Raw genomic sequence first — 21,424 nt, forward strand, 5'->3', positions numbered from 1 at the left:
AGGTGAGGCCGATGCTCCGTCTTGGAGAGCGACTGCCTCCACTGTCAGCAAGGGACAAAGAAGCCCTTCGGGACACTGTCACTAGGAAAGTCAGAATTTATATCCCAGACATCAGTGCAGGGGAAGGGGGACCCCGCGGTCTTTGGTTTAAGATGATCTGGGCGGCTGGCAGTAGAGCTATCTAGGGAGTGAGCCGACAGCGCAGGGATGTGGCTCTGCTCACTAAGGATGCTGTGTGTGTGTGTGTGTGTGTGTGTGTGTGTGTGTGTGTGCGCGCGCGCGCGCGCGCGCGCGCACGTGCGCGCTCAGTCACATCCAACTCTTTGCGATCCCATGGACTGTAGCCCGCCAGGCTCCTCTGTCCATGAAATTTTCCAGGCAAGAATACTGGAGTGGGCTTCCACACCCTCCTCCAGGGGCTCTTTCCCAACCCAGGGATCTAACCCATGTTTCTTGCATCTCCTGCCTCAGCAGGTGGGTTCTTTACCAGGTGAGCCACATCTCTTACCCAGGACACTTTAAGGGGTGTATGTGGGGTGGGAGCTTGTAGTCTAAACACTCAGACACACAAACACACAGACACACAGACACATCTTTTTGTTTTTATCCACAAAAAAGGGAGTCTGCTCATCTGCACAGGTCAAAATGCTATCACAGGGAGCTGGAGAAAATTTCAGGCCCCAGCCAGAGAAGAGAGGCTTCTGGTCCCTCCATTCATAACACTGTGGTCCCCCTCCTCCCCCCATCATTCCATCTCTGGTATAGGAGGAGCCATCGCCCTTTCATCTCAAGCCACAGTCACTGATGCACAGCAGGTGAGTGAGGATGCTCTTGGGAGACAACAGGAAGAGAAACAAGCAACCTGAAAAGCCAACAGACCCCCTCCCCACCACACCCTAGATGTGGATGGAGTAGGTTCACACGGAGATGGCAGCGGTACTGTGGAGGCCGGCACACACAGAGGGCTGCCTGGAAGTCTCCACTCCCATCTCCACAGTACTTTTCCTCTTGTCAGCCCCTCAGACCTGGAAAGAAATCACCCTGCCCCACCTGGTGGCCAGCAGGGGCCAGAAGCTCAGAGCACGGACCTGGGATGCTTCCTGGCAACATGGTAATTAGCCAAGAGTTTTGGCCTTCCCTGCTGGCTCTGACAGTAAAGAATCTGCCTGCAATGCAGGAGACCCAGGTTGGATCCCTGGGTCAAGAATGATGCCCTGGAGGAGGGCACGGCAACCCACTCCAGTATTCTTGCCTGGAGAATCCCACGGACAGAAGAGCCTGGAGGGCTACCGTCCATGAGGTCGCAAAGAGTCGAGCAGGACTGCGCAACTGGCGCTTTCACTTCTGCTTAGTCAGCACCAGAGCCTTGTGAATAACAATGGGAGGGGAGTGGGGACCTTCCGTTTCCTTGGGGATTTAGCTGTGCTAGCATCCATGGCGGTGACTGTTCTCTATGAGTGCGACAATCCCCGGTTAAGATCTTCACAGGGCTCGCCACTCTGGGGGTAGATGACGCGTCATTGTGTCCCAGGCCAGTGCCGCCCTCCAGCCTGGTGTCCTGACCTGCAGCCTTGGTGTTACCCAGAGCTTGATAGAAATGTGAGTTCCTGGGCCCCTTCTCAAACCTACTGTTTCAGTAACTCTGGGAATTGGAGCCCAGGAATCTGCACTTTAACAAGGTCTCTGGATGATTTGGATCCACAGTGAAGGGTGAGAAGGCCTACCCTGGATTGCACATGCCCCTGGTATCCTGCTCCCATTAATGTCTGGAGCCTTTCTTGACTATTAAGGCAGTAGACAGGGACGTCCCTGGTGGTCTAGTGGTTAAGAATCCACCTTCCAATGCCAGAGGCGCAGGTTCAATCCCTAGATGGGGAACTAAGATCCCCTATACCTCAGGGCAACTAAGCGCTTGCATTGTAAGTACTGAGCCCGGGGACTGCAACAAAGACCCGGTGCAGCCAAATAGAGAAATAATTAAAAAACAAAGACATTTTTAAAGCACTAGGCAAAAAGAAAACTGAAAAAGCATGTCTTCCTTATTCCAATCAATCATGCGTTGCCCAGAATGATGTATTAATTGGAAGGAATTTCTTCTCCTTGCCTCTAAGGAAACCTCTTCAACCTCCTTCCATTGTCATCCACTTTCTTTTCCACCACAACCAAGTCTGGGATGGAGTCTTGGTCACTGAGGCATCTTTAAGAGACAAAGCAGTGCCTGGAAATTCAGAGAAATGAGGACCCTGTCACCAAGCCATGAGCCAGCATCACAGAGTCCAGACGAGCTGGTCCCAGCCCCTCAGAAACCAGCAGGACCAGGGAAGAAACTAGACAGCGGGCAAGCGATTGTTGACACAGAAAATGGAAACCCCGGCCCCTGCTGTTGAGCTTTTCCAGCCTATTGCCGTGAAATGATCAGTTACTGTCAACATCTAAGCACAGAGGGCTCAGAATCATTTTTGATGAGTTCACTGGTTCTAAGAGGTCAGTCTAATTTTATTTTTAGTGGGATTTTTAAAAGAAGCTCACGTGGGGAAGGACAATGACTTTTAACAGCCTTTAAACCACAGAAAGCAGAGAGTTGGCAAATGAGCCACAGGGCCAGAGGACAGACTGAACAGACTGCTATCCCTTGCAGGAGGGGCCTTATAGAGCATCGAAGTATAAACCTAACAAGCGAAACTTACACCTAAAACAACTTGAGAAAGAAATAGAAACCCCTGTTTGACCAAGATGGAAACTGAGGCCCAGAGGTGAAAACTTGCCCTGGAGGATATGAGGTTATGCACAAGGTCACTTATCCATACTTCCCCTCCTAACCCTGATGGCAGGTAGGCATTCTGGATAATTCAACCTGGTGGGATTCCAGAGTATCTCTGTGACCGAGTGGTATCTGAACTGGAAAATCACTTTTCCTAATGACACCTGATCTCTTTGCCAGGTCATCTCCTGGCCCCTGTGGATAATTTCCCATCACTGACAGCAACTCAGGCAGAAGTCCCTGGGATGTCAGGCCTCTCTGAGTGCAGTTTTCAGGCAGTTTCTTCCAAGAGGTAGGGGACACTCCCAGGCAGGGCCCCCCCTCAAGTTACCCACTGGACTTCCCAGGCCAGGGATCCGGGAGCCTTTGGAGCCTGTGCTCTCCCTGCATCTTCCCTGCCTCTCTGAGAAGCACCTCCTGGGGCTCCTGCATGGATGGACAAAGGGGTGGCAGGGAGGGGGTCATCCCCACTCCCGGGACATCCAGCTACGTCAGGACTGCTGGGTAGAGACCCTGGCAGCCCCAGGAAAGCAGTGCACACTCTCAGCCCTGAACGGACTCAATCAGCAGGTATGGCTAGACACGCAGGGACCCCTCGGAGTGACCGAGAGCCAGGAGGTGTCCAGCTCCCAGGGCAGCCGCGGGGTGTCCCATCCCACCAATGGGAGAAACAGAAGTAGTGATGGCTCCCTCTAGTGGCGATGTCTGCAATGGCAGGTGACTGGGGACCAGAAAGGGAGCAGCAAGGACCTGCAGGGCAGGAATGGAGCTGATGAGCGCAGTCCAGATTCTCACAAGTCATCTCAAGTAGTTGATTTTGGAGGAAGTTGTTTTCACCTCCAGAACAGGAGGCTGTGACTGCAGGCCTCAGAATCAGCAACAAGCCCAAGGGCCCTGAGCCCTAACCTCCCAACAAGGACGTCTCTTCCAGCCACTCACTGCCCACCGTGGACAAACCCCTGTCACTTTTCTGGGGGTTGTCTTCCTCCATGTGTTTTTGTGGGGCAGTGTGTGTTTGTCAACCAGTTGATCACCCATCCCTGTGATGCTCTGAGATGCCCTGACTCTCTGACGAGCCCACGGTCTACCACTCACCTACGAAGAAGCACAGCATTGCTCATAATCTCCTACGCTTGGAGGGAGGCTGACAGTCACCCAGCACTTCCAGGAGGAGCATGATGACAGTCTGATGCACCTCGGCCTCACCTCTCCCACCACCGGGCCAGCATCATAGTCCGAGGTTGAGCTGAGAGATGGAGGAGGCCCTTCTGCAACCTGCAGGGCCAAGCATTCTGGGCCAAGGGGTCAATCAGGGTTTGCACTTGGAAGCCTGAGAAAACGAGACCCAGGAATTCTCCTTACAAAATCAAACTAGTCAATCCAAATGGAAATCAGACCTGGATATTCATTGGAAGGACTGATGCTGAAGCTGAAGCTCCAGTACTTTGGCCACCTGATGCAAAGAACTGACTCATTAGAAAAGACCTTGCTGCTGGGAAAGATTGAAGGCAGGAGGAGAAGGCGACGACAGAGGATGAGATGGTTGGGTGGCATCACCGACTCGATGGACATGAGTTTGAGCAATTTCTGAGAGTTGGTGTTGGACAGGGAAGCCTGGTGTGCTGCAGTCCATGGGGCCGCAAAGAGTTGGACACGACTGAGTGACTGAACTGAACTGAGCAGGAAAAGACGTCTCTGCGGCCAGCCCATGATAGTCATGACAGTGACTAACTGTCACTAACATGCTGATGGCGGCCAGGCTCTGTTTTTGCATTAACGCCTGTAATCAGGACAACCCTGTGTTGCAGGCGATCCATCAGCAAGCCATTCCTGCCTGGATCCCAGAACAGACAGAGCCCATTGCCTGGTGATTACAGTGCCTGTGGGTATGTTGTTGTTCTGTCACTAAGTAGTGTTCAAGTGTCTGTGACCCCATGGACTGCAGCACGCCAGGCTTCCCTGTCCACACTAACTCTGGTGCTTGCTCAAACTCATGTCCATCAAGTCGGTGATGCCATCCAACCATCTCATCCTCTGTTGTCCCCTTCTCCTCTTGCCCTCAGTCTTTCCTAGCATCAGGGTCTTTTCCAATGAGTTGGCTCTTCACATCAGATGGCCATAGTATTAGAGCTTCAGCATCAGTTCTTCCAGTGAATATTCAGTGATGAGTTCCTTGCAGTCCAAAGGACTCTTCAAGAGTCTTCTCCAGCACTACAATTTGAAAGCATCAATTCTTTGGTGCTCAGCCTTCTTTATGGTCCAGCTCTCACATCTGTACATGACTACTGGAAAATCCGTAGCTTTGACTATACGGACCTTGCAGGTACAGATGCTTAATAAGAACTGAATACATGCGATCTCCCTAAGCAAGATGAGAGGGCTTTCGTCTGCCGTCAGGTATCCGGAAATCAATTCGCTTCTCAGTTACTCAAGTGATGGAGTTAAACATCTCAGAATTCTAAGTGGGAAGAGACATGAGAGATGGCTGGGCCCGGTTCCACATTTCCCAAGTGATAAGGACATGCAAAGTCTCAACAAGCGCCATGCAGTGAGTTTAGTGGCAGAGCTGGAACTGGGTCCCGGGTCTCCAGACTCTCAGCCTTCAGCACCTGCCGCTCTGCTGTGTTGAGAAAGCTAAGCTGAGCTGGAGGGCAGCCCCAAGAACCTTCACCTCGGATGGCACAATGGGCTCCCTGGACACCAGCCAGCACAGCTGAGCTCAGGAAGCAGCGTTCCTCCTGACACCAGCCCACAGCGCCTGCAAGTGGCCTCGTAAATCATATTCCTGCTATCTCACCTCAGAACAAAGACACGAGTTTGATGTATGACGCTGGGCACCCAAAGCTGGTGCTCTGCGACAACCTGAAGGGATGGGGGGTGAGGAGGGAAGTGGGAGGGATTCGGGATGGAGAGGATACATGTATGCCTGTGGCCAGTTCACGTTGATATATGGCAAAAAACCATCACAACCTGGTAATTATCCTCCAATTAAGATAAATAAATTTTTTTAGAAATGAAGACAAGCGCCACCCCCGGAAATGGTGCATCCCAAGTGCACACCGATGGCAGAGAGCAGGGTAGTCTGAGGGGGACCTACTGTCCATTTGTCCACTCTGGACGGGCCCTTCCAGGAGCCAGGAGAGAGGTGTTCTCGGCCTCCCGCTGCTGTTTCTTTTCTCAGATCGATTTCTGGTTCTACTGGAGCGCCCCAACCATCCCACCATTTCCATCCCCAAGGTCTCAGCCTCAGGCAATTCTGGTTTCCTGTGTCCCCACTTCGGCTTGGCTGCCCTGGGAGGCGACAATACCTTGACTACCAAGGCCAAGGCCAGCCAGGTCCCCAACCTTCCCAGGAGGGAGAGACTAGAATGAATCACAGAAACGCAGACGCAGTCTGTCCTGGACATGGGGTCAGGGAGACAGACAGCGGGGGCAGAAGCAGCTGACCCTCACCCATCCACCAGCGGGGGCAGTGGGGCTGGAGGCAGAGTCAGGCTGTGAGGGGGGCGGAGTCTGCAGGGTAAGGTCACCCCTCATCCCAGCTTCTGGGAGGGGGTTGCGGCGTCTCCAGCGCAGCCACAGAATCCTCTAGCACAGTCCAGTCTCTGGTGTTCCGTCTCTCCCCCACAGGCTGGAAGTCATCCTTGCCTTCACTCTTTCTCTTAACCCCACACCCAATCCCTCCTGTTGATTCTCTTTTCTAAGTTATGCAGAATCTGTGCTTCTCATCACTACCGCCGACTGCAGACAGCAGAGTTCAACCAGCAGCCACTCTCACCTAGGTTATCCCACCAGCTTCCCAACTGGAAAGTCTGTTCAATTTTAAGTCTGATCACATCCCTTCTCCGCTCAGAACCCTGGAGGAATGGCTATCCCTCCAAGTCCAAGTCCAGGCAAAGTCTTTTCAGTGCCTCCAAGGCCCTGCCTGGCTGGACAACCCTCGGCGCTCAGCTCACCTTGACCTTGTGCCCTGCGGGCTCACTGCCTTCCAGCCATGCTGGCCCCCTTGCGCTCCTAGAACACGCCAGCAAGCCTCTCACCCCCAGGCCTTTTCATCCAGAAGACCTCCCTCATTCCTTGACCACTTCTGCTCTCCACTCGAAGAGAGCAGCTTCCAGGTCAGCCTTCTCCTGTCCCCCTACATTAACCTGACTCTGGCTTCCCAGGTGGCTCAATGGTAAAGAATCTGCCTGCCAATGCAGGAGACACAGATTCGATCCCTGGGTCTGGAAGATTCTTGGAGAAGGGAATGGGAACCCACTCCCATGTTCTTGCCTGGGATATCCCATGGACAGAGGAGCCTGGTGGGCCACAGTCCATGGAGTCACAAAGAGTCGGATACGACTTAGCGACTAAACAAGTGCTAACTGTGTATAGTAACCAGAGCCTACATTCATTCATCCACAACCTGACTCATTCACCAGATACTCTGTGAGTGATGAGTCCACGTCTGGGGCTTTACCAGACATCAGGTGGGCATGTGGCTGAGGAGATGGTCCCCACTGCCAAGGCAGCAGTTTGGTGACCCAGCACTCAGATCTGGGAGGGCCCGGCATGAAAGCAGACAGTAACCCTGGCAACACCTAATTAGAAAAGTAAGCCCACGGCAAGAAAATCAGCCTCACGCGTTTTGTCACCAAGAGGGCAAGACACTTGGATGAGTGGGTGCTCGTGGGAATGTCCCCTCCTAGAGCACCCTGGACGGTTGCTGCAAGGAGGGACAGAAGTGAGAAGGAGGGACGTCCCAGAAGTGGAATTGCTCTCTTTCCCCAGGGGACAGGCCAGGAGTGGAGTGGGTCACACACTAGAAAGAAGCCCCTGCTGTCCTGGGAGACCCCGTACACGGCTTCATCACCTGGCCTCGACACCTGCCTGCAGGCAGGCCACTCCTTGACCTCGGGTGACACACCTGGCCTCCCTGGAGAACGTCCCCTTCTGCAGGGTGGGGTCACCGCGGAAGGGACTCAACCCCTTTTTCTGATGCCATCTGTGGGTGGCCCCTGGGATGCTGGCCAAGTGTCCAGCATCGGGTACCTGCCTGCCTTTGTCACAGCTTGGCACATCTGCTCAGCTTAGCCATTGGTGTTTTCACGCACTGAAACATACAGCCTCCGAGACTCCGGGTGTGTTTATTGTGAGTCCTTCGTGGCCACCCTTTTCCTGGACGGTCCTGCAGCACAGCCATGCGCTTGCCGGCATCACTCGACCCCCGGCCCCTCCACACCTGGTTTCTTCTGTCTGCACCCTCAGTTCTTCCGTCTCACCTCCCTGCCCCAGCCTCAGCCCAGTATCCCAGGCCCCATCTTTAAATGCCCATGGGTCCCGTCCCAGTTTTTTCCAGCCTGGTCATGGCTCATGGGAGGCCACTGGAGGAGTGTCAGGCCCGTCCACCCCAGGAGGGTGGGGGGTGTGTCTCGTCTTCTGGAGAAGTTGAGGGTCCTGGTCCTCTTTGTCCAGCCGCTATCAAAAATACAGGTGTAGGTCTCCTGGTTTGGAATTCTGGGCCAGCCTCTTTCTTTCTTCCCTGCCAGGGACAAATCAGAAGAAAAGGAGGTGAGTTAGTGATGGGAGGCTTGGCTGCGTAAGGAGTGGCCCCAGGAGACCTGGGACGGAGCTCCAGCCTCTTTCTTGGTTCCTCTGCATGCTGGTCCCCCACCTTCCCCGTCCCTGGACTCTCTGGTTCGCTCAAACCACACCTCCCACCTCACAGGCTCCGCAAGAGTCCCCACAGCCCATCAGTAACTGCTGAGCCCTGAAAGCCTCCTGCAGAAGCTGCCTTTATACATGACCACAAATACTCCACCTGTAATGGCCCCTCAGTCTCCAAAATCAGGTCCAAGCAATTCATTCAACTCCCAGGCCCAGGAAGACGAAGGTTCATACATTTATCAGCTGAGCTCCCTTCTTTTGGACGCTGACACCGTTCTCCTGGGTTCCAGGGCTCATCTTGACCCTCGGCATCCATCAGGCACACCATCCTTCCATGAAAGCGTTCTTGCCACAGCCTGGCTACTCACCCTCGGCCCACCAGAACCTCCTGCCTCTTGCCTCAACCTCCCTCCATCCCCTCCCCATCCCTCCTGGCCCAGCTGAGCCCCAGAGCCTCCCGGAGCCTCCCTGGCCACACCAACACAATGGATCCCTCTCTCCTCTGATTCCTGAAGCCTTTGCAGTCTGTCCCATGTGATATCAGACATCATTGTTTTCTACTGGAAAGCATGTGAGATTGGGAGCCCAGTGTTCCATGTTCAAGGTTTGTATCTACTGTGCCCTGGGCTGAAAAAGCCACCTGGATGTGCCAGCATGTCCCTGTAACTCCCACAAAGCCCTTCAAGATTAGGCCAGGGTTGCCTTGGACAAATTCCTCCAGGTATCCTGCCCACTCCCACAAAACCAAGCCCCTACCCCTCTGCCATTCGGTCAGAAGAGGGGACGTTTATCTGATTTGAAGAGGTGCTTGCACCCCTACGTTTACAGCAGCACTATCCCCAATAGCCAAGACATGGGAGCAGCCTGGGTTCCTCGACAGATGAATGGATAAAGATGCGGTACACGTCCACCATGGAATACTACTCAACCATGCAAAAGAATGCAATAACGCCTCTTGCATCAAGAGGGATGGACCTGGAGATGACCCTCCTAAGTGAAGAGAGTCAGACAGAGAAAGACAAATACCATATGACATCACCTGTACGTGGAATCTAAAACAAATGATGCTGGCAATCCAGGAAATAATATTTGATAGTGATCATGGTGGGAACCCTGAAGACCGATTTAACCAAAAAGTCTGCTGGAAGCAGGGTAAGTGGGAATATGGTTTCCAGTCAAGACATGAGGTGCCGTCCCATCACTCAGCGTAGAAGCCGAGGTCATTCCAGCAGCCCACAAAACCCTACCCATTGGGCTTCCCCACCCCACCAAGCCGACCTCACCCCCAGGGCCCTCCCTACTCACCTCGCTCCAGCAGCAAGGGCCTCTCTGCTGTTTGGACCCTCAGTGACCCCCAACCTCCTCCAGCCTCAGGGCCTCTGCACTCGCTGTTGCCCTGGCCTGGAATGCCCTCTCCCTGCACACCCACAGGGCTCTCCCCGCAATCTTTCCAGTCTTTGCTCGGATGCTGTTTCTCTGGTGGGTCATCCCTTTCCCCTCCTTCCCTTACTGACCTCTACATTCCTCCCCAGAAGTGCCCACAGGACACCCATGGATGCCTATTCTTCACCATATTACCTATAACCATAAGAGCCTGGCGGGCTACAGTCCATGGGGTCGCAAAGAGCTGGACACGACTGAGCGACTAACACTTGCATCCCTACGGAGCACTGCCTCTATGCACTGAGAGGCTGACAGCGATGTTTTATTTAAACCTTTAGGCATCCTCCACACTGGAGCGATGGCTTCGTGAGGGCGGGGGGTTTTGTTCACCGCGTGTATTTGTATGACGTGTGTTTTCGTTTATCGTGTATATTTTTCTTTACTGTGTGTACTGTGCTCAGGTGCTTTATCAATATTTATTAGCTGAAAAAGCAAATTAGGAAATAACATAAGTATTTACAGAGAAAAACGAAGGGAAATGCCAGAAAGTAACTTAAAATAATTGAAAGCGCTGGCCTCTGAGGTCTTGGATTCATGGTGAGAAGAGGGGTGGAGCCTGCCGGGTTTCCGTAAAAGCCTTACAGTGTTATGCGGCTTTTCAAATTGTGTGTGTGTGTGTCTCGAATAAAAATGAGAATGTTTTAAATATGCTGTTTGCACCTCCCCCAGCTCCAATCATACTTCGTCGCAATACTAAAGAAGTGAGCACTGGATTTCCTATTCTTTTGTATTATCAATCCTAAAAAAATCACCTCCTTCCTCTCGTCCACCTCTTTCTCTCTAACCCACCACATCTCTGATTCACCGCAAGGCTGGAAGCGCTCACCTCCCCCATTGCTGTCAAATCCATTCACCTTCTTCTGTCTCCATCATTAGGGTTCTAATGCCATCATCCACCTGGATGCCAGCAAAAATTCCGTGACCAGTCCACCTGGATCCATACAGTGCGTCCAGCCCACTGCACTGTGGTGAGACCTCCTTGCTCCCCCGGCACCCTTTCCCTTGTTCCCTTGGCAACCCCATCTCTGTACTCACTGTGTTAATCCCATCACAGGGCCTTTGGATATAGTTCACTCTGCCTGGAATGCTGTTTCTGGAACCTTTGCCTGTTCAATTCCCTTTTCATCATTTGAATATCATTAAGTCAAATCCCCCCATTTCAGGTCCTGGTAGCTCAGGTATGTGGATATCCATGCTTTGCAACACTGATCACAGCTGTAGTTTTACGTTGGGGTTTACTAGATTAACAACTGCTTCCTTATGCCCCATCAGCACACACACACCTCATGATTATCACCAATTCTGTCAAAGGAAGAAATCATTTTTCATGATTTCACTTATCATTTTATCGTTCTCATTTCATGTATCATTCTATCACCACTGCCAAGCACACACAGGAGCCCAATGAATAAACACTGAATCTGTTGAACCACTACCTTTTTCTACAGCAACAATCAATATGTATTGCTTGGGGGGAGCATAACTCCTTTCTGCCTTAAAACTCTAGGATTCAGAGACTGCGTGCTTTTTTTAAAGCCCTTCCGCTCACACCTCTCTAAACTTGCAGTTCCCATCTTCACGCATAATTTCTGGAAATGTGTATTTATGTAAAATGTGCAAAAGATTATATGTTGTGTGGGGTTTCTATCCCGGAGTGCTAAGGTCTGATGAAATCCTTCCTCACGCTTTGCCGGGCAGATACAAGCATCCAGGTCTATTTCCAGCACTTCACACATGATTTTTCAATATGCTTCCTCCCTTCATAATCCAACGGATTCAACTGGCTGCATCCCAGTGAACTGCTGACTGAAGCTAAAGATACAGCACTTCCGGCAAACCGAATGATTCTTATCTTGTCTCAGCTCTACTAACATCATCGCTTGGTGCTCTTAATTTTTCTGTGTCCCTCTCAATTTTCTAAAACAAAGGCAAAACATGCAATGGAGTAGCTGAATTATTGCATGCACACGACTGCACAGAAGAGACAGTGCCACAGGCCAACAGACAGGGCCACCGTGAGAATGACCGTTTGTTGCAGCTAACGCACGAAATTCCAAACCCAGCGTAAAATAGGGCATCGCGGGTTCCAAATTTGAACACCTAACGCTGAGCACCACTTGTGTACACTTCCTGCGCAATTAGGGACTACCTGGTAATTCAGTATTCATTTAACCCTTTGCTGAGTAAAGCAGGTTTTAATTCATCCATTTCTTCCTACTTATTCAGAATCGTATGAAAAATCAAACGTTCTTTAAAGTTCCTTTTAAACAGTAAGGCCGTCAGACTGTCTCCTTTATCCCCTTCAGACACAAGCTAAAATAACCAGGGGGAGTCTTAAATTCTTATGTTTCCAATGTAGCACAGTTGAACAACTAAATGTGAGAATTCTCATGCATGTATTTTTCAAACACCCCTTCCTTTGCCCCTAAAATCAACTCCTGGCAATTTCTGTTGGCAGGGAGAGGGGCGTCACATCTTCAAAAGGGCCGCAGTCTTGAGAACATGGACCATGCCACATGGGCAGGGGAAGGCAAGGACCAGAAGAATCTGGACGATTCGGCTTCTTGCTGGACCCAGTGTGAACCACTGACCACTTCAATCTCGTGTCTACACTCGCTGGTCTTATCACTGTTTTCAGAGGTAGGCTCACCAACTGGTTTCCAACCACTCAGCCTATCTGTGAGTGATGTGGAATTTGGCATTCTTTGAAACTTTGAGCTTGATCAAAGTTTCTGCCCCTCTGGGGTATGTCACCAAACCCTGTGCATCCCCAGAGAGACAGAGATATGCCTCGCGGCAAAGTGAGGGCTCTGTCATGCTCCAGATACCGACAGGGAGGCTGCCAGTCTCCCCCAAGGCTTAAGGTTCGCCATTATCTTTAAGAGTGTGTGGCCAGGACATGGACGCAACCTAAATGCCTGTTGACAGCGGAATGGATAAAGAAGATGTGATATATATATATATATATATATATATATATATATATATATGCAATGAAAAGGAGTTGAATAATGCCATCTGCAGCAACACGGATGGACCTAGGGATTGCCATGCTGAATGAAGCCAGTCAGAGAAAGAGAAATACCCTATGATAATGCTTATATGTGGAAGCTAAAAGGAAATGATACAAATGATTTCATTGACAAAACAGAAACAGTCTCACAGACTTAAGAGAACTTGTGGTTACCAGAAGGGAAGGGTAGGGGGAAGGGAGAGTTAGGGAGTTTGGGACTGACATGTACACACTGGTATATTTTAAATGGACGACCAACAAGGACCTACTGTATATAAAGCACAAGGAACTCTGTTCAATATTATGTAACAACCTAAGCGGGAAAATCTAAAACCGAATCACTTTGCTGTACACTTGAAACTGTCCCCACATTTTAAATCAACAGTGCGTGCAATGCATGCTAAGTCGCTTCAGTCATGTCTGACTCTCTGCGACCCCATGGACTGTAGCTCATCAGGTCCTCTGACCACCAGGTCCTCCAGGATTCTCCAGGCAAGAATACTAGAGTGGGTTGCCATGCCCCCCTCCAGGGGATCTTCCCGACCCAGGAATCGAACCCACATCTGAGGCTTCTGCATTGCAGACAGATTCTTTATGGCTGAACCACTGGAGAAGCCCTGAATCAAGTATGCTCCAATATAAAGTCAAAAGTTGTTTTTTTTTTAAAGAGCATGTGAACATTATAATTAGCAACAAAATACAAGCTACACAAGATACCATTTAATGTGTATCTAGTGAACAGCCACCCTCCCCAACTCAAAGCTGTCTGGTGACATAAACAGTCTCACCTAGAGCTGGCGATTCCTTCTGTTCTCCATCTCTATCCATTGACCACGCACTATAAATTTTCAAGGTGGAAATAACCTTTCTGATCCTAAAACGTACATACTCATTTTACGCAGTGGAGGAACTATAAAGGAAAATTATAAAAGGAAACTGAACTTCACACACATCCCTTCCACTCAGACAGAATCATTTGCCTTTGGAGCCACACAGATCCAGGTTGAGCCCAGTTACTTATGCAGTCTCATCTGATAGGTGGCAATAATAATAATGGAGGCTGCCTTACAGTGTGAGGATTTACAATAATATTTTAGTACAGCACAGTATTCAGTAACTGGTAACTATGACTATTATTGCTGTTCATATACCTCCAGTCTGCTTCTTATGCACATGTACCTGTGAATAAATGCCAATGGGCACACTTTATATCCCCACAAGGTGCTTTTGTGTGCCGAAAAGATGATTTAGGACATCTATTGCTTTGATAGATAAGTATTCAATTTATGAAGGGTATATATCTCTAAATTGAGTTCTTTCTGAAGCTTTTGAGCTCAGCAGACAAACTGTACTATTCTATTCATAAGCAGAGGCTGCCTGTGTTGTTTTTCAAAAGCCTGAACTCCTTTAGACTTTGAATACAGTAAGAGGAAAGCACCTTTAAAAATACATGTTATAGAGGACTTCCCTGGTGGACCAGTGGTTAAGACTTCACCCTTCCATGTCAGGGGGTGCTGGTTCCATCCCTGGTTGGGGAACTAAGATCCCACATGCTGCACAGTATAACCAAAAATATATTTTTTTAATTTTTTAAAAAGATGCATGAATGTTCTGTTGCTGTTTAGTCACTGTCACGTCCAACTCCTTGCGACCCCATGGACTATAGCCCGCCAGGCTCCTCTGTCCATGGGATTTCCCAGGCAAGAATACTGGAGTGGGTTGCCATTTCCTTCACCAGAAGGTCTTCGAAACCCAAGGATTGAACCCAGGTTTCCTGCGTTGGCAGGCAGAGTCTTTACCATCTGAGCCACCAGGGAAGCCCAGAATATATAATTGAACTTAAAAGGTAATAAAGTATTCATAAGTTTATGTTTGACTTTATTTTTAGCTAAGTGTTTTATACATACAAGACACATATAAACACACACACAAATCATCTGGAATAATTATACTATGATGACAGGAATTACCCCTGGACTGTGGGATTATTGGTGACCTTTATATTACGATATACACCTTTTTGCATATACAGTCGAACTTTGAACAACAAAGGAATCTGGGGTGTCCACTCTCCACGCAATCAAAAATCTGACTATAACATTACAGCCAGCCCTCTGTATTCTCAGATTCAACCAGCCTCGGACTATGTACTGTAGTACACGTATTTATTGAAAAAAAAAATCTGCATAAAAGTGGACCCATTTCATTCAAATCCATTGTTCAAGAGTCAACTATGTTATCCTAATAATTAGAATAAAATAGTAAAGCTATTACAAGTTGGGGGAAAATGTACCAGTAACTTTTAAAAAAGAATTATACCAAAGTATTCTTTGATAATCTAAAAAGCTAAAGCGGCAAGCCCACGTGTGGTTTTAGAAGCACCTTACTTAAAGTCAGAGCCGTGTTCCTTGTACTATTTCGGTGCTGATTTACCTAAGCTATGATATTTTTCTCTGGCTAAAAGAGGTGCAGAAGAGCCTGGATATAATAGATAGTCACTATTTTGTTTGTTTGGGGAGGATGGTTGATACATTTTTAGTTACCCAACATCTATGTTATTCCTTCTGTTCCTCATGGAGCACCAACTCTCCTCTAGAAAAACAGTCTCCACACTGCATACTCAGTCCATGTGCTTTGGATAAAACTGACCCCAACCTTGGCTCCAAGAGTGTACATATGACCCAGATATGTCCAATTAGACAAGAAAATGAGGTGAAATTCTGACCAATGAAAATCAGACCATGGATTTTTTTCCGATCAATAAAAGACTCTGTTTATGGGACTAGAACCTGGGAGGATATATGCCTAGAGCTACTGGCCGTCATACACCATCTGCAGTCCATATGAACAGCAGAATTACATTAAGAGAAATGAAAAAAAAAAAAATCTGTCTCCTGGATCACACTGTACCTGAAGCCCAATTTTTCAAAAGAATTGTATTATTTTCAAGTAACATACTATGGACCTTAGACTTATTTTGAATGTTCCAGCACAGGCTCTGGTTAATTTAATGGATATGAGAATGAAATTAATTGAGTCTAATAACACTAACTGGAAACATTTATAGGAACAGATAGGATTTCATGGGTAGATATACCCTGAGCCTAAAGAGGAGGTTGGCATGCATCCAGCACACATAGGATGTGTCCTATGTTTAATGATTTTGTCCTGCTGCTTGCATTGGCCTCCTCGGGACAGCCTGAATATCTCATAGTCAGCATTTTTCAATATATTACAAAAATTCAGCAGTTAGAGCTATTCATTACATTATCTAGGCATTCTAGTACTTTCATTTTGTTAAAATTTGGGCCTTACTATGGAAGGCCTCTGTAAGCCTTACATTTAGGCCTCCCTGGAGGTTCAGCGGAAAGAATCCGCCTGCACTGCAGGAGATGTGAGAGTTGCAGGTTCGATCCCTGAGTTGGGAAGATCTCCTACAGAAGGAAATGGGGACCCACTTCTTGCCTAGGAAGTCCCATGAACACAAGTGAAATCCCATGAACATAAGTATTATTGCTTGGCAAGTCCCACAAACTGCAGAGCATGGGAGACTACAGTCCATGGGGTCGCAAGAGTCAGATAGGACTTAGCAATTAAACCACCAAAGAGTCATTCACCCCCTACAGCTGTCCATGCTTTGGCCTATTCTATGGTATCTCTGCTAACCAAAGCCCAATTTTAAATGAATTTATGAGTAGTAGATTTCCCTTTTGGAATAAATTAGTTTGAGCCAGACATTTTAGTCTCTTTTAACCCAAAGAAAGCTAACTGGACCCATTTAATTATAGAATCACTAACACCTACGTTCTGCAGCCCAATTAAAATAATAGCTATACTTTGCTCATCACTTGGTGTGTTCAAGATATTTTAAATATGTTATCTCATGAATAAGCCCACTCGTCCTTTGAGATAGACATTATTTTCTCTGTTTCACAGATGAAGAATCTGAGGCACCATAAGGCTAAATAATTACCCTCAAATCACCCCGCTAGATGGACAGAATAGGAAACTAAGACACTGGCCCCACATTCCACCAGTATGCCACACTACCATCCTGTCTAGACTTAGAATTCTAAATTCCAGTCTCGCACTAGAGACAGAATTCTTTTATTAGGCTTGGGTGTACTACCAGTTGAGTTTTAAAAAAAGAAAGAAAGAAAGAAAGAAAGAAAAAAAAAACAGAAACTTACCTCCCACAAATATCCCTGATAGAAGCCAAGCATAGGAACAGCACACAAACAGAACCTTGTTTAAAGTGGGAGGAGAGGCTTCACTAGTGGTCCAGCGGTTAAGAATCTGCCATGCAAAGTATGTGGGTTGCATCCCTGGTCTGGGAAGTTCTGCAGACCTCGAAGCAACTAAGTTCATTCGCCACAACTACTGGAGCCTACACTCAGCAGGCTCTGCAACTACAGAAGCCTGCATATGTAGGGCCCTCGCCCTTCAACAAAGAAGCCACCGCAATGAGAAGCCTGTGAACTCAACAGAGAGCAGACCCCACTCTCTGCAACTAGAGAAAGCAGCGCACAGCAGTGACAACCCAGCACAACCAAAAATAAAGTAATTTTTTTTTAAATTAAAAACTAAAGTGGATGGAGGAAGTCCCCTCAGTGCTACCATGTTCCTCTGATTTCCAAGCAGATCTGAGAGCAGGTTCGGGGCTCACTTGAGTCATGCCAAATGCCCATTAGCATCGTGTAACCTCCAAAGCATCAGACTTTATTCTTTTGGGGCTCCAAAATCACTGCAGATGGTGATTGCAGCCATGAAATTAAAAGACGCTTACTCCTTGGAAGGGAAGTTATGCAACCTAGATAGCATATTCAAAAGCAGAGACATTACTTTGCCAACGCAGGTTTGTCTAGTCAAGGCTATGGTTCTTCCAGTGGTCATGTATGGATGTGAGAGTTGGACTGTGAACAAAGCTGAGCACTGAAGAACTGATGCTTTTGAACTGTGGTGTTGGAGAAGACTCTTGAGAGTCCCTTGGACTGCAAGGAGATCCAACCAGTCCATTCTAAAGGAGATCAGTCCTGGGTGTTCTTTGGAAGGACTGATGCTAAAGCTGAAACTCCAATATTTTGGCCACCTGATGCAAAGAGTTGATTCATTGGAAAAGACTCTGATGCTGGGAGGCATTGGGAGGCAGGAGGAGAAGGGGATGACAGAGGATGAGATGGCTGGATGGTATCACTGACTTGATGGACTTGAGTTTGAGTAAACTCCGGGAGTTGGTGATGGACAGGGAGGCCTGGCGTGCTGTGATTCATGGAGTCACAACGAGTTGGACACGACAGAGAGACTGAACTGAACTGAACTGACCTGACCCTCCGAAGCATTAGTCAAAGCTGACTCCATTGGTGAAATTAGCTGGAAAGCTGCAGATTTTCCACTTTATAAGGACACTGTCTAAGCTGGACATGAGCTATCACCAGATTTCCAATAAGTCACTTCTGTTTCGTATAATTATATGAAAATGTAGCAGAATTGTTCATGCGCATTTACCCAGGACATGGCATCCAGTGTACAATGCATCTAGTTTGTTATTTCTCACAGTAACCCAACTTCACTCCAAGAAACCCAGGTACAACAGATCCATAAAGATAGACTGTTCACAGGCAGGCAGGCCAGGAGCAAACAGATAAAGTGTCCTGCTTTTCACAGTCCTGCTAAGTTGTGTTTGACTCTTTGTGACCCCATGAACTGTAGACTTCCAGGCTCCTCTGTCCGTGGAATTCTCCAGTCAAGAATACTGGAGTGGGTTGCCATGCCTCTCTACAGGGGATCTTCCCAACCCAGGGATCGAACCTAGGTCTCCTGCATTGCAGGGAGATTTCTTCACTTTTCAGAGGCAACTAAGTCACCTGGTCCATTGAATCACATTTTATTTAGGTTACAGAGCCATCGGGGGTCAAGGGAAGCAGTCTTGCTTTCCTCAGGTTCAGTTCCCCACTGAGAGCACCCACATTAATCCCTGCTGCCCACCCCCTACCCTGGGCAAGGATGGCATGCTGCTACAGCTCCCCAGGCAGCAAAGGTGGGAGTCAGCGCCTATGGAAGCCTGGGGGATGGAGGCTGGCAGGCAAGGCTTTTCCTTCTGAATAACCCTGCTTGTCAAACACCTCCCCTTGATGATTTCCTGGCAGCCCTGACTCTTTTCAGAGAAAGTTCCAGGGACAAAAGAGTGGCTGTTCCTTCCCACTGGCTCTCAGCGGTGGAGGGAGGGCTTCTCAGGCTCCCAGAGAGGATCCAGGGGAGACAGGGTGGCCAGAGGAGAAGGGGTTTGTGAGACCTGTGCCCCTGAGGTCAGCAGGATGGTGACAACTCCCCCCACCCCATTCCCACTCCACACCCTCCAAGCACACACACGTGGGCAGCTTCCACTTTCAAGAAACTCCTGGAGGCAGACAGCTTCTGCAGCCTGGCGCCACAGCACCTCAAGTACAAAGGCTCTTTTCAAATCCACCTCCAAACTGTAGAGCCAGTGCTCAGCCTGTCCATCCAAGAGCTCCCGGCACACATGACCAGAACTTCCTCTATTTACCTGGATTCCTGTAGGAGCCTTCCTTCAGGGGCACACCAGGAGCAGTGCGTTAAGACAAGTCTGCCCTTGCAGGGGCAATAAAGGACTGCCCTGTTCACAATAACCTGGCCAGAGGTCACCTGTGCCAGCAATGATGAACAATGTCAGTGACGAAACCTCGGCGGACCACTCCCACCATGCTTCCCCACAACGTGCCATGCCGGCCACTGCATAGCACTGGGTCTCGAGCCTCATTTCGACTCCAGTCCTCACTTCAACCAGAGGGATCATTCCCAAAAGACACCTCAGCAGGTCCTGCCTCTGACCGACAGCTCCTGCGGCTCCCACGGGTGTCAGAACGAATCCAGCCCCTAACAGTGTCACAGCTCATCACCACCTGAATCCAACCTCTCTCTCCCAGCCTCTGCAGTACAGTCTGTCCCACCCTATGTGTTCCCAGCTCCCAGTTCCTTGAACACATCCTCCTTTTCTTGGGTCCCTGAACCTTTTTTTTTTTTTTTTTTTTGCAACATGTGGGATCTTAGTTTCCAGCTCAGGGATCAAACCTGTGCAGAGTCTTAACAACTGCACCTCTAGGGAAGTCCCAAGTCCCCGTGCCTTTGCTCAAGTTATTCCTTCTATTGAGAATGTTCAATCCTGAAAACTCCTATTCATCTTGCGAGGCCCAGCTGATATACTGACTTCTTTGGGAAACCTCCCCTGACTCCCTCCAGCCTCCAGGAGAATTCTCTACCTTTCTTACCAGGAACATCTTGCATATGGTTTCCAAGGAAGGATTAAGCCGCTGGGAATGTCGACCACTGCAAATTTCAGAGTCTTGCTCTCTCTCCTCCTGCAGGTCACCTCTAAGAGAGCTGGTCAGATTCTTATTTCCTCATTCTTCTCTTCCTGCCTTTGGACATGGTGGTATGAGGACGTGATTTCTGGAACCACTGCAGCCTTCTGTGGACATGAGGTAAGGCGGGGGGGCCAAGCCCCAGAGAGCAGGATCCCCTGAGCCTTGCATCATGAAGTGAAAGTTACTCAGTTGTGTCCAACTCTTTGCGACCCCATGGACTATACAGTCTATGGAATTCTCCAGGCCAGAATCCTGGAGTGGGTAGCCATTCCCTTCTCCAAGGGGTCTTTCCAACCCAGGGGTCGAACTCAGGTTTCCCACATTGCAGGCAGATTCTTTACCAGCTGAGCCACCAGGGAATGCCAAGAATACTGGAGTGGGTAGCTTATCCTTTTTCCAGCAGATCTTCCCAACCCAGGAATCGAACCAGGATCTCCTGCATTGCAGATGGATCCTTTACCAGCTGAGCTACAAGGGAAGCCCTTCATCACGGTCATGGGCAAAAGTGGTTCAAACTTCCTGCTCTGTCCTTTGCAATGTGATCTGGAAGCTCCTTCCAAGGTAGAAAGGAGTAAGAGTCCCTCCCCACTTTGCCTGCAGTCCCAGCTGCATGTTTCAGCTTGGCCTTTTACCCCAGCACCCCGAGCTGCAGGATCTGAGTGCTGCTCTGATGCTAATTAAGTTGTCCCCTGATTCCTGCATCAGTGTCTGTCTGTGCATCACCGACCAATGGACACGAGTTTGAGCAAGCTCCGGAAGATGGTGAAGGCCAGGGAAGCCTGGCGTGCTGCAGTCCATGGGGTCACAGACAGTCAGACACAACTGAGTAAACAACAGCAGCAACCCACAATCAGAGCTCAGGAGTGATGAGAGGGAAGGACGGCGCAGGCTTCACGGAAAGCCTGTCCCCGTAGCTTCCACCACTGAGCACACTGTGCTATGGCCAGCTATCTACTCATGTCTGCCATGTACCTCCTTCCTCAAGATTTTAAGCCCTGCTCACCTTTGATTCTCCAGGGTTTGGCTCATGTGGGCCCATTATAAATGTCTGTTAAGAAAGAATGAGTGGGTACCAGACACTGAATAAGGCGTTTCCTCCATCCTACAGATTCTCAGAACTGCTGCCATCCCCTGCCCTGCTTCTCTGTGCCCAGAAAAGTCAGTTTTGTTTAAGTT

General features: G+C 49.1%; 1 protein-coding gene across 3 annotated transcripts in view; it reads right to left on the minus strand.

Annotated features, from left to right (window-relative positions):
- Positions 1 to 7,871: 7,871 nt before the first annotated feature.
- KCNA6 (potassium voltage-gated channel subfamily A member 6) overlaps positions 7,872 to 21,424 on the minus strand; it is a 37,568-nt gene continuing 24,015 nt past the window's right edge. For all 3 annotated transcript variants that reach the window (XM_027967988.3, XM_012175539.5, XM_060414258.1), the window contains exon 2: positions 7,872 to 8,285. The gene's annotated coding sequence lies outside the window, so the exon portion shown is untranslated. The remainder of the gene's footprint in view (positions 8,286 to 21,424) is intronic.

Source organism: Ovis aries, chromosome 3, assembly GCF_016772045.2.
Source record: "Ovis aries strain OAR_USU_Benz2616 breed Rambouillet chromosome 3, ARS-UI_Ramb_v3.0, whole genome shotgun sequence".
Lineage (NCBI taxonomy): Eukaryota > Metazoa > Chordata > Mammalia > Artiodactyla > Bovidae > Ovis > Ovis aries.